Genomic DNA, 16,036 nt, shown 5'->3' with positions numbered 1-16,036 from the left:
CAGCCAGGGCACCCCAGGGACACCTAAAGGACAGCCAGGGCACCCCAGGGACACCTAGGGGACAGCCAGGGCACCCACAGGGACACTCAGGGCACCCCAGGGACACCTAGGGGACATCAAGGGCACCCCAGAGGCAGCCACGGCACCCCACAGATAGCCAGGGAACCCCCAGGGACACCTAAGGGACAGCCAGGGCACCCCCAGGGACACCTAAGGAACAGCCAGGGCACCCCCAGGGACACCTATGGGACAGCCAGGGCAGCCCTGGGACACCTAGGGGACAGCCAGGGCACCCCCAGGGACACCTATAGGAAAGCCTGGGCACCCCAGGGACAGCCAGGGAACCCCAGGGACACCTAGGGGACAGCCAGGGCCCCCCAGGGACACCTAGAAGACAGCCAGGGCACCACAGGAACAGCCAGGGCACCCCCGGGGACACCCAGGGGACCCCAGGGACACCTAGGGGACAGCCAGGGCACCCAGAGGGACACCCAGGGAACCCCCAGGGACACCTAGGGGACAGCCAGGGCACTCCCAGGGACACCTAGGGGACAGGCAGGGCACCCTTGGGACAGCCAGGGCTCCCCCAGGGACAACTACGGGACAGCCAGGGACCCCCAGGGACACCTAGTGGACAGTCAGGGCACTCCAGGGACACCTAGGGGACAGCCAGAGCACCCCAAGGACTGCCAGGGCACCCCAGGGACACCTCGGGGAAAGGCAGGGCACCCCCAGGGACACCTAGGGGACAGCAAGGCACCCCAGGGACACCCTGGGCACCCCCAGGGACACATAAGGGACAGCCAGGGTACCCCAGGGACACCAAGGGGACAGCCAGGGCACCCCCAGGGACACCTAGGGGACAGCTAGGGCACCCCAGGGACAGCCAGGGCGCCCCCAGGGATAGCCAGGGCATCCCCGGGGACACCTAGGGGACAGCCAGGGCACCCCAGGGACACCCAGGGCACCCCCAGGGACACCAAGGGGACATCCAGGGCACCTCCAGGGACACCTATGGGACAGCCAGGGCACCTCCAGGGACACCTAGGGGACAGGGAGGTCACCCCCAGGGACACCAAGGGGACAGCCACGGCACCCCAGGGACACCTAGGGGACAGCCAGGGCACCCCAGGGACAGCCAGGGTACCCCCAGGGACCCCTAGGGGACAGCCTGGGCACCCCCAGGGACAGCCGGGGCACCCCTAGAGCACCTCAGGGACACCCAGGGCACCCCCAGGGACACGTAGGGGACAGCTAGGGCACACCAGGGACAGCCAGGGCACCCCCAGGGACACCTAGGGGACAGGCAGGGCACCCTTGGGACAGCCAGGGCTCCCCCAGGGACAACTAGGGGACAGCCAGGGAACCCCCAGGGACACCTAGGGGACAGTCAGGGCACTCCAGGGACACCTAGGGGACAGCCAGAGCACCCCAAGGACAGCCAGGGCACCCCCAGGGACACCTCGGGGAAAGGCAGGGCACCCCAGGGACACCCAGGGCACCCCCAGGGACACCAAGGGGACATCCAGGGCACCTCCAGGGACACCTATGGGATAGCCAGGGCACCCCCAGGGACACCAAGGGGACAGCCACGGCACCCCAGGGACACCTAGGGGACAGCCAGGGCACCCCAGGGACAGCCAGGGTACCCCCAGGGACCCCTAGGGGACAGCCTTGGCACCCCCAGGGACAGCCGGGGCACCCCTAGAGCACCTCAGGGACACCCAGGGCACCCCCAGGGACACGTAGGGGACAGCTAGGGCACACCAGGGACAGCCAGGGCCCTCCCAGGGACACCAGGGTACACCCAGGGCCCCCCCAGGGACAGACAAGGCACCCCTAGGGACACCTATGGGACAGCCAGGGACCCCCAGGGACAGCCAGGGCACCCTCAGGGACACCTAGGGGACAGCCAGGGCACCCCAGGGACGCCTTGGGGACAGCAAGGCACCCCAAGGACACCTAGGGGACAGCCAGGGCACCCCAGGGAAAGCCAGGGCACCCCAGGGACACCTAGGGGACAGCCAGGGACCCCCAGGGACAGCCAGGGCACCCCCAGGGACTCCAGGGCATCCCCAGGGACACCTAGGGGACAGCCAGGGCACCCCCAGGTACAGCCAGGGGACAGCCAGGGCCCCCCCAGAGGTTGAAGGGGCCCCCCCGCTCCAAACCCAGCACGGATGCCTGCGTTGCGGCCCCCCAAAAACCCATGGCCGCCCCTCGAGCTGATATCGACCCCCCCACAGCATCATTGATCCCCACCCGAGTGTCACTGACCCCCCCAATGTCATTGATGCCCCCCCAATATTCCATTGATCCTTCCTCAGCGTCGCTGACCCCCCCCAAAATTCCATTGATCCCCTCCACTTGATCCCGCCCTTTTTCTCCCCTCACGTTTCCCGCCCTTTTTCTCCCCTCACGTTTCCCGCACTTTTTCGTGGGGAACGACCCCTGAGGGGTCCTGTGGAAGGATTCTGGAGGTCCGAGGGGTGAATTTGGGGTTTGAAGGGAGGTTTTGGGGGGTCCCAGGGATGGATTTGGGGGTTTTTGGGGGTCCAAGGGATGGATTTGGGGGTCCCGGGGTGGATCTGGGGTCCTGGGGAGGTTTTGGGGGGTCCCAGGGGTGGATTTGGGGTTCATGGGGAGGGGTTTGGGGGTTTTTTGGGGCCTCAGGGGTGAATTTGGGGTCCGGGTAGAGGTTTTGGGGGTTTTTTGGGGGTCCCTCACCTGCAGGGCGTCGCGGGGGGTGGCAGGGGGAGGGGGCAGCGGGGGGGGCCCAGCGCCCACCCCCCCTTGGGCTTCAGGAGGGCGTCGATGAGACCGAAACAGCTCGGGGGGGGGGGGGGGGTCAAAAACGGGGGGGGGTCACGGGCTGGAACCCCCCAGTGCCCCCCAAACCACCCCCAGGGCCCCCCCGACCTCCAGGAGCCCGCAAAACCCTCCTCAGGTTCCTTTGATGCCTCAAATGGGCCGCCCAAACCTCCCGAAGATCCCCGAAAAACACCCACAGCAGCCCCTTGAGACTCCCCGCAGACCCCCCAAACCCCTCCAGGACAACTCGGGACCCCCAGGACCCCCCAAAATCCGCCCCCCCCTCCCCCTGAGGCCTCATTTGACCCGCTCCACGTTGCGGACAGGCACCAGCTCATCAAGCCACAAGCACCAGCACCTGCGGGACTGGGATGGACTGGGAGCACTGGGAGGGTGATCAGAGAGAACTGGGATGGACGCGGAGTGGACTGGGACGAACTGGCAGGCGTGTGGGGGTCGATGGTGGGCACACGGTGCCTTACTGGTCTGTACTGGGATGGGTCTAATGGCCCCAGGGGAGGGGGTGTGGCCACACTGGTCCAGACTGGGAGGGGTGTCACCATGGCGCCGGAGGCGGAGTCGAGGATACGAGCGAGGCAGGGACACCTAGGGGACAGCCAGGGCACCCCCAGGGACACCTAAAGGACAGCCAGGGCACCCCAGGGACACCTAGGGGACAGCCAGGGCACCCACAGGGACACTCAGGGCACCCCAGGGACACCTAGGGGACATCAAGGGCACCCCAGAGGCAGCCACGGCACCCCAAAGATAGCCAGGGAACCCCCAGGGACACCTAAGGGATAGCCAGGGCACCCCCAGGGACCCCTAAGGAACAGCCAGGGCACCCCCAGGGACACCTATGGGACAGCCAGGGCAGCCCTGGGACACCTAGGGGACAGCCAGGGCACCCCCAGGGACACCTATAGGAAAGCCTGGGCACCCCAGGGACAGCCAGGGAACCCCAGGGACACCTAGGGGACAGCCAGGGCCCCCCAGGGACACCAAGAAGACAGCCAGGGTACCACAGGAACAGACAGGGCACCCCCGGGGACACCCAGGGGACCCCAGGGACACCTAGGGGACAGCCAGGGCACCCACAGGGACACCCAGGGCACCCCCAGGGACACCTAGGGGACAGCCAGGGCACTCCCAGGGACACCTAGGGGACAGGGAGGGCACCCTTGGGACAGCCAGGGCTCCCCCAGGGACAACTAGGGGACAGCCAGGGACCCCCAGGGACACCTAGGTGACAGCCAGGGCACTCCCAGGGACACCTAGGGGACAGTCAGGGCACTCCAGGGACACCTAGGGGACAGCCAGAGCACCCCAAGGACAGCCAGGGCACCCCCAGGGACACCTCGGGGACAGGCAGGGCACCCCCAGGGACACCTAGGGGACAGGCAGGGCACCCCAAGGAGAGCCAGGGCACCCCCAGGGACATCTAAGGGACAGCCAGGGCACCCCCAGGGACACCTAGGGGACAGCCAGGGCACCCCAGGGACGCCTTGGGGACAGCAAGGCACCCCAAGGACACCTAGGGGACAGCCAGGGCACCCCAGGGAAAGCCAGGGCACCCCAGGGACACCTAGGGGACAGCCAGGGACCCCCAGGGACAGCCAGGGCACCCCCAGGGACTCCAGGGCATCCCCAGGGACACCTAGGGGACAGCCAGGGCACCCCCAGGTACAGCCAGGGGACAGCCAGGGCCCCCCCAGAGGTTGAAGGGGCCCCCCCGCTCCAAACCCAGCACGGATGCCTGCGTTGCGGCCCCCCAAAAACCCATGGCCGCCCCTCGAGCTGATATCGACCCCCCCACAGCATCATTGATCCCCACCCGAGTGTCACTGACCCCCCCAATGTCATTGATGCCCCCCCAATATTCCATTGATCCTTCCTCAGCGTCGCTGACCCCCCCCAAAATTCCATTGATCCCCTCCACTTGATCCCGCCCTTTTTCTCCCCTCACGTTTCCCGCCCTTTTTCTCCCCTCACGTTTCCCGCACTTTTTCGTGGGGAACGACCCCTGAGGGGTCCTGTGGAAGGATTCTGGAGGTCCGAGGGGTGAATTTGGGGTTTGAAGGGAGGTTTTGGGGGGTCCCAGGGATGGATTTGGGGGTTTTTGGGGGTCCAAGGGATGGATTTGGGGGTCCCGGGGTGGATCTGGGGTCCTGGGGAGGTTTTGGGGGGTCCCAGGGGTGGATTTGGGGTTCATGGGGAGGGGTTTGGGGGTTTTTTGGGGCCTCAGGGGTGAATTTGGGGTCCGGGGAGAGGTTTTGGGGGTTTTTTGGGGTCCCAGGGGTGAATTTGGGGTCTGGGGAGGGGTTTTTGGGGGTCCCTCACCTGCAGGGCGTCGCGGGGGTGGCAGGGGGAGGGGGCAGCGGGGGGGGGCCCAGCGCCCACCCCCCCTTGGGCTTCAGGAGGGCGTCGATGAGACCGAAATAGCTCGGGGGGGGGGGGGGTCAAAAACGGGGGGGGGTCACGGGCTGGAACCCCCCAGTGCCCCCCAAACCACCCCCAGAGCCCCCCCGACCTCCAGGAGCCCGCAAAACCCTCCTCAGGTTCCTTTGATGCCTCAAATGGGCCGCCCAAACCTCCCGAAGATCCCCGAAAAACACCCACAGCAGCCCCTTGAGACTCCCCGCAGACCCCCCAAACCCCTCCAGGACAACTCGGGACCCCCAGGACCCCCCAAAATCCGCCCCCCCCCTCCCCCTGAGGCCTCATTTGACCCGCTCCACGTTGCGGACAGGCACCAGCTCATCAAGCCACAAGCACCAGCACCTGCGGGACTGGGATGGACTGGGAGCACTGGGAGGGTGATCAGAGAGAACTGGGATGGACGGGGAGTGGACTGGGACGAACTGGCAGGCGTGTGGGGGTCCATGGTGGGCACACGGTGCCTTACTGGTCTGTACTGGGATGGGTCTAATGGCCCCAGGGGAGGGGGTGTGGCCACACCGGTCCAGACTGGGAGGGGTGTCACCATGGCGCCGGAGGCGGAGTCGAGGATACGAGCGAGGCAGGGACACCTAGGGGACAGCCAGGGCACCCCCAGGGACACCTAAAGGACAGCCAGGGCACCCCAGGGACACCTAGGGGACAGCCAGGGCACCCACAGGGACACTCAGGGCACCCCAGGGACACCTAGGGGACATCAAGGGCACCCCAGAGGCAGCCACGGCACCCCACAGATAGCCAGGGAACCCCCAGGGACACCTAAGGGACAGCCAGGGCACCCCCAGGGACACCTAAGGAACAGCCAGGGCACCCCCAGGGACACCTATGGGACAGCCAGGGCAGCCCTGGGACACCTAGGGGACAGCCAGGGCACCCCCAGGGACACCTATAGGAAAGCCTGGGCACCCCAGGGACAGCCAGGGAACCCCAGGGACACCTAGGGGACAGCCAGGGCCCCCCAGGGACACCTAGAAGACAGCCAGGGCACCACAGGAACAGCCAGGGCACCCCCGGGGACACCCAGGGGACCCCAGGGACACCTAGGGGACAGCCAGGGCACCCAGAGGGACACCCAGGGCACCCCCAGGGACACCTAGGGGACAGCCAGGGCACTCCCAGGGACACCTAGGGGACAGGCAGGGCACCCTTGGGACAGCCAGGGCTCCCCCAGGGACAACTACGGGACAGCCAGGGACCCCCAGGGACACCTAGTGGACAGTCAGGGCACTCCAGGGACACCTAGGGGACAGCCAGAGCACCCCAAGGACTGCCAGGGCACCCCCAGGGACACCTCGGGGAAAGGCAGGGCACCCCCAGGGACACCTAGGGGACAGCAAGGCACCCCAGGGACACCCTGGGCACCCCCAGGGACACATAAGGGACAGCCAGGGTACCCCAGGGACACCAAGGGGACAGCCAGGGCACCCCCAGGGACACCTAGGGGACAGCTAGGGCACCCCAGGGACAGCCAGGGCGCCCCCAGGGATAGCCAGGGCATCCCCGGGGACACCTAGGGGACAGCCAGGGCACCCCAGGGACACCCAGGGCACCCCCAGGGACACCAAGGGGACATCCAGGGCACCTCCAGGGACACCTATGGGACAGCCAGGGCACCTCCAGGGACACCTAGGGGACAGGGAGGTCACCCCCAGGGACACCAAGGGGACATCCACGGCACCCCAGGGACACTAAGGGGACAGCCAGGGCACCCCAGGGACAGCCAGGGTACCCCCAGGGACCCCTAGGGGACAGCCTGGGCACCCCCAGGGACAGCCGGGGCACCCCTAGAGCACCTCAGGGACACCCAGGGCACCCCCAGGGACACGTAGGGGACAGCTAGGGCACACCAGGGACAGCCAGGGCACCCCCAGGGACACCTAGGGGACAGGCAGGGCACCCTTGGGACAGCCAGGGCTCCCCCAGGGACAACTAGGGGACAGCCAGGGACCCCCAGGGACACCTAGGTGATAGCCAGGGCACTCCCAGGGACACCTAGGGGACAGGCAGGGCACCCTAGGGTCAGCCAGGGCTCCCCCAGGGACAACTAGGGGACAGCCAGGGAACCCCCAGGGACACCTAGGGGACAGTCAGGGCACTCCAGGGACACCTAGGGGACAGCCAGAGCACCCCAAGGACAGCCAGGGCACCCCCAGGGACACCTCGGGGAAAGGCAGGGCACCCCAGGGACACCCAGGGCACCCCCAGGGACACCAAGGGGACATCCAGGGCACCTCCAGGGACACCTATGGGACAGCCAGGGCACCCCCAGGGACACCAAGGGGACAGCCACGGCACCCCAGGGACACCTAGGGGACAGCCAGGGCACCCCAGGGACAGCCAGGGTACCCCCAGGGACCCCTAGGGGACAGCCTTGGCACCCCCAGGGACAGCCGGGGCACCCCTAGAGCACCTCAGGGACACCCAGGGCACCCCCAGGGACACGTAGGGGACAGCTAGGGCACACCAGGGACAGCCAGGGCCCTCCCAGGGACACCAGGGTACACCCAGGGCCCCCCCAGGGACAGACAAGGCACCCCTAGGGACACCTATGGGACAGCCAGGGACCCCCAGGGACAGCCAGGGCACCCTCAGGGACACCTAGGGGACAGCCAGGGCACCCCAGGGACGCCTTGGGGACAGCAAGGCACCCCAAGGACACCTAGGGGACAGCCAGGGCACCCCAGGGACACCTAGGGGACAGCCAGGGACCCCCAGGGACAGCCAGGGCACCCCAGGGACTCCAGGGCATCCCCAGGGACACCTAGGGGACAGCCAGGGCACCCCCAGGTACAGCCAGGGGACAGCCAGGGCCCCCCCAGAGGTTGAAGGGGCCCCCCCGCTCCAAACCCAGCACGGATGCCTGCGTTGCGGCCCCCCAAAAACCCATGGCCGCCCCTCGAGCTGATATCGACCCCCCCACAGCATCATTGATCCCCACCCGAGTGTCACTGACCCCCCCCAATGTCATTGATGCCCCCCCAATATTCCATTGATCCTTCCTCAGCGTCGCTGACCCCCCCCAAAATTCCATTGATCCCCTCCACTTGATCCCGCCCTTCTTCTCCCCTCACGTTTCCCGCACTTTTTCGTGGGGAACGACCCCTGAGGGGTCCTGTGGAAGGATTCTGGAGGTCCGAGGGGTGAATTTGGGGTTTGAAGGGAGGTTTTGGGGGGTCCCAGGGATGGATTTGGGGGTTTTTGGGGGTCCAAGGGATGGATTTGGGGGTCCCGGGGTGGATCTGGGGTCCTGGGGAGGTTTTGGGGGGTCCCAGGGGTGGATTTGGGGTTCATGGGGAGGGGTTTGGGGGTTTTTTGGGGCCTCAGGGGTGAATTTGGGGTCCGGGTAGAGGTTTTGGGGGTTTTTTGGGGGTCCCTCACCTGCAGGGCGTCGCGGGGGGTGGCAGGGGGAGGGGGCAGCGGGGGGGGGCCCAGCGCCCACCCCCCCTTGGGCTTCAGGAGGGCGTCGATGAGACCGAAACAGCTCGGGGGGGGGGGGGGTTCAAAAACGGGGGGGGGTCACGGGCTGGAACCCCCCAGTGCCCCCCAAACCACCCCCAGGGCCCCCCCGACCTCCAGGAGCCCGCAAAACCCTCCTCAGGTTCCTTTGATGCCTCAAATGGGCCGCCCAAACCTCCCGAAGATCCCCGAAAAACACCCACAGCAGCCCCTTGAGACTCCCCGCAGACCCCCCAAACCCCTCCAGGACAACTCGGGACCCCCAGGACCCCCCAAAATCCGCCCCCCCCTCCCCCTGAGGCCTCATTTGACCCGCTCCACGTTGCGGACAGGCACCAGCTCATCAAGCCACAAGCACCAGCACCTGCGGGACTGGGATGGACTGGGAGCACTGGGAGGGTGATCAGAGAGAACTGGGATGGACGCGGAGTGGACTGGGACGAACTGGCAGGCGTGTGGGGGTCGATGGTGGGCACACGGTGCCTTACTGGTCTGTACTGGGATGGGTCTAATGGCCCCAGGGGAGGGGGTGTGGCCACACTGGTCCAGACTGGGAGGGGTGTCACCATGGCGCCGGAGGCGGAGTCGAGGATACGAGCGAGGCAGGGACACCTAGGGGACAGCCAGGGCACCCCCAGGGACACCTAAAGGACAGCCAGGGCACCCCAGGGACACCTAGGGGACAGCCAGGGCACCCACAGGGACACTCAGGGCACCCCAGGGACACCTAGGGGACATCAAGGGCACCCCAGAGGCAGCCACGGCACCCCAAAGATAGCCAGGGAACCCCCAGGGACACCTAAGGGATAGCCAGGGCACCCCCAGGGACCCCTAAGGAACAGCCAGGGCACCCCCAGGGACACCTATGGGACAGCCAGGGCAGCCCTGGGACACCTAGGGGACAGCCAGGGCACCCCCAGGGACACCTTTAGGAAAGCCTGGGCACCCCAGGGACAGCCAGGGAACCCCAGGGACACCTAGGGGACAGCCAGGGCCCCCCAGGGACACCAAGAAGACAGCCAGGGCACCACAGGAACAGACAGGGCACCCCCGGGGACACCCAGGGGACCCCAGGGACACCTAGGGGACAGCCAGGGCACCCACAGGGACACCCAGGGCACCCCCAGGGACACCTAGGGGACAGCCAGGGCACTCCCAGGGACACCTAGGGGACAGGGAGGGCACCCTTGGGACAGCCAGGGCTCCCCCAGGGACAACTAGGGGACAGCCAGGGACCCCCAGGGACACCTAGGTGACAGCCAGGGCACTCCCAGGGACACCTAGGGGACAGGCAGGGCACCCTAGGGTCAGCCAGGGCTCCCCCAGGGACAACTAGGGGACAGCCAGGGAACCCCCAGGGACACCTAGGGGACAGTCAGGGCACTCCAGGGACACCTAGGGGACAGCCAGAGCACCCCAAGGACAGCCAGGGCACCCCCAGGGACACCTCGGGGACAGGCAGGGCACCCCCAGGGACACCTAGGGGACAGGCAGGGCACCCCAAGGAGAGCCAGGGCACCCCCAGGGACATCTAAGGGACAGCCAGGGCACCCCCAGGGACACCTAGGGGACAGCCAGGGCACCCCAGGGACGCCTTGGGGACAGCAAGGCACCCCAAGGACACCTAGGGGACAGCCAGGGCACCCCAGGGAAAGCCAGGGCACCCCAGGGACACCTAGGGGACAGCCAGGGACCCCCAGGGACAGCCAGGGCACCCCCAGGGACTCCAGGGCATCCCCAGGGACACCTAGGGGACAGCCAGGGCCCCCCCAGAGGTTGAAGGGGCCCCCCCGCTCCAAACCCAGCACGGATGCCTGCGTTGCGGCCCCCCAAAAACCCATGGCCGCCCCTCGAGCTGATATCGACCCCCCCACAGCATCATTGATCCCCACCCGAGTGTCACTGACCCCCCCAATGTCATTGATGCCCCCCCAATATTCCATTGATCCTTCCTCAGCGTCGCTGACCCCCCCCAAAATTCCATTGATCCCCTCCACTTGATCCCGCCCTTTTTCTCCCCTCACGTTTTCCGCCCTTTTTCTCCCCTCACGTTTCCCGCACTTTTTCGTGGGGAACGACCCCTGAGGGGTCCTGTGGAAGGATTCTGGAGGTCCGAGGGGTGAATTTGGGGTTTGAAGGGAGGTTTTGGGGGGTCCCAGGGATGGATTTGGGGGTTTTTGGGGGTCCAAGGGATGGATTTGGGGGTCCCGGGGTGGATCTGGGGTCCTGGGGAGGTTTTGGGGGGTCCCAGGGGTGGATTTGGGGTTCATGGGGAGGGGTTTGGGGGTTTTTTGGGGCCTCAGGGGTGAATTTGGGGTCCGGGGAGAGGTTTTGGGGGTTTTTTGGGGTCCCAGGGGTGAATTTGGGGTCTGGGGAGGGGTTTTTGGGGGTCCCTCACCTGCAGGGCGTCGCGGGGGTGGCAGGGGGAGGGGGCAGCGGGGGGGGCCCAGCGCCCACCCCCCCTTGGGCTTCAGGAGGGCGTCGATGAGACCGAAACAGCTCGGGGGGGGGGGGGGGGTCAAAAACGGGGGGGGGGTCACGGGCTGGAACCCCCCAGTGCCCCCCAAACCACCCCCAGGGCCCCCCCGACCTCCAGGAGCCCGCAAAACCCTCCTCAGGTTCCTTTGATGCCTCAAATGGGCCGCCCAAACCTCCCGAAGATCCCCGAAAAACACCCACAGCAGCCCCTTGAGACTCCCCGCAGACCCCCCAAACCCCTCCAGGACAACTCGGGACCCCCAGGACCCCCCAAAATCCGCCCCCCCCTCCCCCTGAGGCCTCATTTGAACCGCTCCACGTTGCGGACAGGCACCAGCTCATCAAGCCACAAGCACCAGCACCTGCGGGACTGGGATGGACTGGGAGCACTGGGAGGGTGATCAGAGAGAACTGGGATGGACGGGGAGTGGACTGGGACGAACTGGCAGGCGTGTGGGGGTCCATGGTGGGCACACAGTGCCTTACTGGTCTGTACTGGGATGGGTCTAATGGCCCCAGGGGAGGGGGTGTGGCCACACCGGTCCAGACTGGGAGGGGTGTCACCATGGCGCCGGAGGCGGAGTCGAGGATACGAGCGAGGCAGGGACACCTAGGGGACAGCCAGGGCACCCCCAGGGACACCTAAAGGACAGCCAGGGCACCCCAGGGACACCTAGGGGACAGCCAGGGCACCCACAGGGACACTCAGGGCACCCCAGGGACACCTAGGGGACATCAAGGGCACCCCAGAGGCAGCCACGGCACCCCACAGATAGCCAGGGAACCCCCAGGGACACCTAAGGGACAGCCAGGGCCCCCCCAGGGACACCTAAGGAACAGCCAGGGCACCCCCAGGGACACCTATGGGACAGCCAGGGCAGCCCTGGGACACCTAGGGGACAGCCAGGGCACCCCCAGGGACACCTATAGGAAAGCCTGGGCACCCCAGGGACAGCCAGGGAACCCCAGGGACACCTAGGGGACAGCCAGGGCCCCCCAGGGACACCTAGAAGACAGCCAGGGCACCACAGGAACAGCCAGGGCACCCCCGGGGACACCCAGGGGACCCCAGGGACACCTAGGGGACAGCCAGGGCACCCAGAGGGACACCCAGGGCACCCCCAGGGACACCTAGGGGACAGCCAGGGCACTCCCAGGGACACCTAGGGGACAGGCAGGGCACCCTTGGGACAGCCAGGGCTCCCCCAGGGACAACTACGGGACAGCCAGGGACCCCCAGGGACACCTAGTGGACAGTCAGGGCACTCCAGGGACACCTAGGGGACAGCCAGAGCACCCCAAGGACTGCCAGGGCACCCCCAGGGACACCTCGGGGAAAGGCAGGGCACCCCCAGGGACACCTAGGGGACAGCAAGGCACCCCAGGGACACCCTGGGCACCCCCAGGGACACATAAGGGACAGCCAGGGTACCCCAGGGACACCAAGGGGACAGCCAGGGCACCCCCAGGGACACCTAGGGGACAGCTAGGGCACCCCAGGGACAGCCAGGGCGCCCCCAGGGATAGCCAGGGCATCCCCGGGGACACCTAGGGGACAGCCAGGGCACCCCAGGGACACCCAGGGCACCCCCAGGGACACCAAGGGGACATCCAGGGCACCTCCAGGGACACCTATGGGACAGCCAGGGCACCTCCAGGGACACCTAGGGGACAGGGAGGTCACCCCCAGGGACACCAAGGGGACAGCCACGGCACCCCAGGGACACCTAGGGGACAGCCAGGGCACCCCAGGGACAGCCAGGGTACCCCCAGGGACCCCTAGGGGACAGCCTGGGCACCCCCAGGGACAGCCGGGGCACCCCTAGAGCACCTCAGGGACACCCAGGGCACCCCCAGGGACACGTAGGGGACAGCTAGGGCACACCAGGGACAGCCAGGGCACCCCCAGGGACACCTAGGGGACAGGCAGGGCACCCTTGGGACAGCCAGGGCTCCCCCAGGGACAACTAGGGGACAGCCAGGGACCCCCAGGGACACCTAGGTGATAGCCAGGGCACTCCCAGGGACACCTAGGGGACAGGCAGGGCACCCTAGGGTCAGCCAGGGCTCCCCCAGGGACAACTAGGGGACAGCCAGGGAACCCCCAGGGACACCTAGGGGACAGTGAGGGCACTCCAGGGACACCTAGGGGACAGCCAGAGCACCCCAAGGACAGCCAGGGCACCCCCAGGGACACCTCGGGGAAAGGCAGGGCACCCCAGGGACACCCAGGGCACCCCCAGGGACACCAAGGGGACATCCAGGGCACCTCCAGGGACACCTATGGGACAGCCAGGGCACCCCCAGGGACACCAAGGGGACAGCCACGGCACCCCAGGGACACCTAGGGGACAGCCAGGGCACCCCAGGGACAGCCAGGGTACCCCCAGGGACCCCTAGGGGACAGCCTTGGCACCCCCAGGGACAGCCGGGGCACCCCTAGAGCACCTCAGGGACACCCAGGGCACCCCCAGGGACACGTAGGGGACAGCTAGGGCACACCAGGGACAGCCAGGGCTCCCCCAGGGACAACTAGGGGACAGCCAGGGACCCCCAGGGACACCTAGGTGATAGCCAGGGCACTCCCAGGGACACCTAGGGGACAGGCAGGGCACCCTAGGGTCAGCCAGGGCTCCCCCAGGGACAACTAGGGGACAGCCAGGGAACCCCCAGGGACACCTAGGGGACAGTCAGGGCACTCCAGGGACACCTAGGGGACAGCCAGAGCACCCCAAGGACAGCCAGGGCACCCCCAGGGACACCTCGGGGAAAGGCAGGGCACCCCAGGGACACCCAGGGCACCCCCAGGGACACCAAGGGGACATCCAGGGCACCTCCAGGGACACCTATGGGACAGCCAGGGCACCCCCAGGGACACCAAGGGGACAGCCACGGCACCCCAGGGACACCTAGGGGACAGCCAGGGCACCCCAGGGACAGCCAGGGTACCCCCAGGGACCCCTAGGGGACAGCCTTGGCACCCCCAGGGACAGCCGGGGCACCCCTAGAGCACCTCAGGGACACCCAGGGCACCCCCAGGGACACGTAGGGGACAGCTAGGGCACACCAGGGACAGCCAGAGCCCTCCCAGGGACACCAGGGTACACCCAGGGCCCCCCCAGGGACAGACAAGGCACCCCTAGGGACACCTATGGGACAGCCAGGGACCCCCAGGGACAGACAGGGCACCCTCAGGGACACCTAGGGGACAGCCAGGGCACCCCAGGGACGCCTTGGGGACAGCAAGGCACCCCAAGGACACCTAGGGGACAGCCAGGGCACCCCAGGGACACCTAGGGGACAGCCAGGGACCCCCAGGGACAGCCAGGGCACCCCCAGGGACTCCAGGGCATCCCCAGGGACACCTAGGGGACAGCCAGGGCACCCCCAGGTACAGCCAGGGGACAGCCAGGGCCCCCCCAGAGGTTGAAGGGGCCCCCCCGCTCCAAACCCAGCACGGATGCCTGCGTTGCGGCCCCCCAAAAACCCATGGCCGCCCCTCGAGCTGATATCGACCCCCCCACAGCATCATTGATCCCCACCCGAGTGTCACTGACCCCCCCAATGTCATTGATGCCCCCCCAATATTCCATTGATCCTTCCTCAGCGTCGCTGACCCCCCCCAAAATTCCATTGATCCCCTCCACTTGATCCCGCCCTTCTTCTCCCCTCACGTTTCCCGCACTTTTTCGTGGGGAACGACCCCTGAGGGGTCCTGTGGAAGGATTCTGGAGGTCCGAGGGGTGAATTTGGGGTTTGAAGGGAGGTTTTGGGGGGTCCCAGGGATGGATTTGGGGGTTTTTGGGGGTCCAAGGGATGGATTTGGGGGTCCCGGGGTGGATCTGGGGTCCTGGGGAGGTTTTGGGGGGTCCCAGGGGTGGATTTGGGGTTCATGGGGAGGGGTTTGGGGGTTTTTTGGGGCCTCAGGGGTGAATTTGGGGTCCGGGTAGAGGTTTTGGGGGTTTTTTGGGGGTCCCTCACCTGCAGGGCGTCGCGGGGGTGGCAGGGGGAGGGGGCAGCGGGGGGGGCCCAGCGCCCACCCCCCCTTGGGCTTCAGGAGGGCGTCGATGAGACCGAAACAGCTCGGGGGGGGGGGGGGGGTCAAAAACGGGGGGGGGTCACGGGCTGGAACCCCCCAGTGCCCCCCAAACCACCCCCAGGGCCCCCCCGACCTCCAGGAGCCCGCAAAACCCTCCTCAGGTTCCTTTGATGCCTCAAATGGGCCGCCCAAACCTCCCGAAGATCCCCGAAAAACACCCACAGCAGCCCCTTGAGACTCCCCGCAGACCCCCCAAACCCCTCCAGGACAACTCGGGACCCCCAGGACCCCCCAAAATCCGCCCCCCCCTCCCCCTGAGGCCTCATTTGACCCGCTCCACGTTGCGGACAGGCACCAGCTCATCAAGCCACAAGCACCAGCACCTGCGGGACTGGGATGGACTGGGAGCACTGGGAGGGTGATCAGAGAGAACTGGGATGGACGGGGAGTGGACTGGGACGAACTGGCAGGCGTGTGGGGGTCGATGGTGGGCACACGGTGCCTTACTGGTCTGTACTGGGATGGGTCTAATGGCCCCAGGGGAGGGGGTGTGGCCACACTGGTCCAGACTGGGAGGGGTGTCACCATGGCGCCGGAGGCGGAGTCGAGGATACGAGCGAGGCAGGGACACCTAGGGGACAGCCAGGGCACCCCCAGGGACACCTAAAGGACAGCCAGGGCACCCCAGGGACACCTAGGGGACAGCCAGGGCACCCACAGGGACACTCAGGGCACCCCAGGGACACCTAGGGGACATCAAGGGCACCCCAGAGGCAGCCACGGCACCCCACAGAT

The sequence above is a fragment of the Chamaea fasciata genome, unplaced genomic scaffold, assembly GCF_029207755.1.
Source record: "Chamaea fasciata isolate MVZ Bird 193981 ecotype frontalis unplaced genomic scaffold, bChaFas1.0.hap1 SCAF_21, whole genome shotgun sequence".
Lineage (NCBI taxonomy): Eukaryota > Metazoa > Chordata > Aves > Passeriformes > Sylviidae > Chamaea > Chamaea fasciata.
This window is presented reverse-complemented; position numbering follows the sequence as displayed.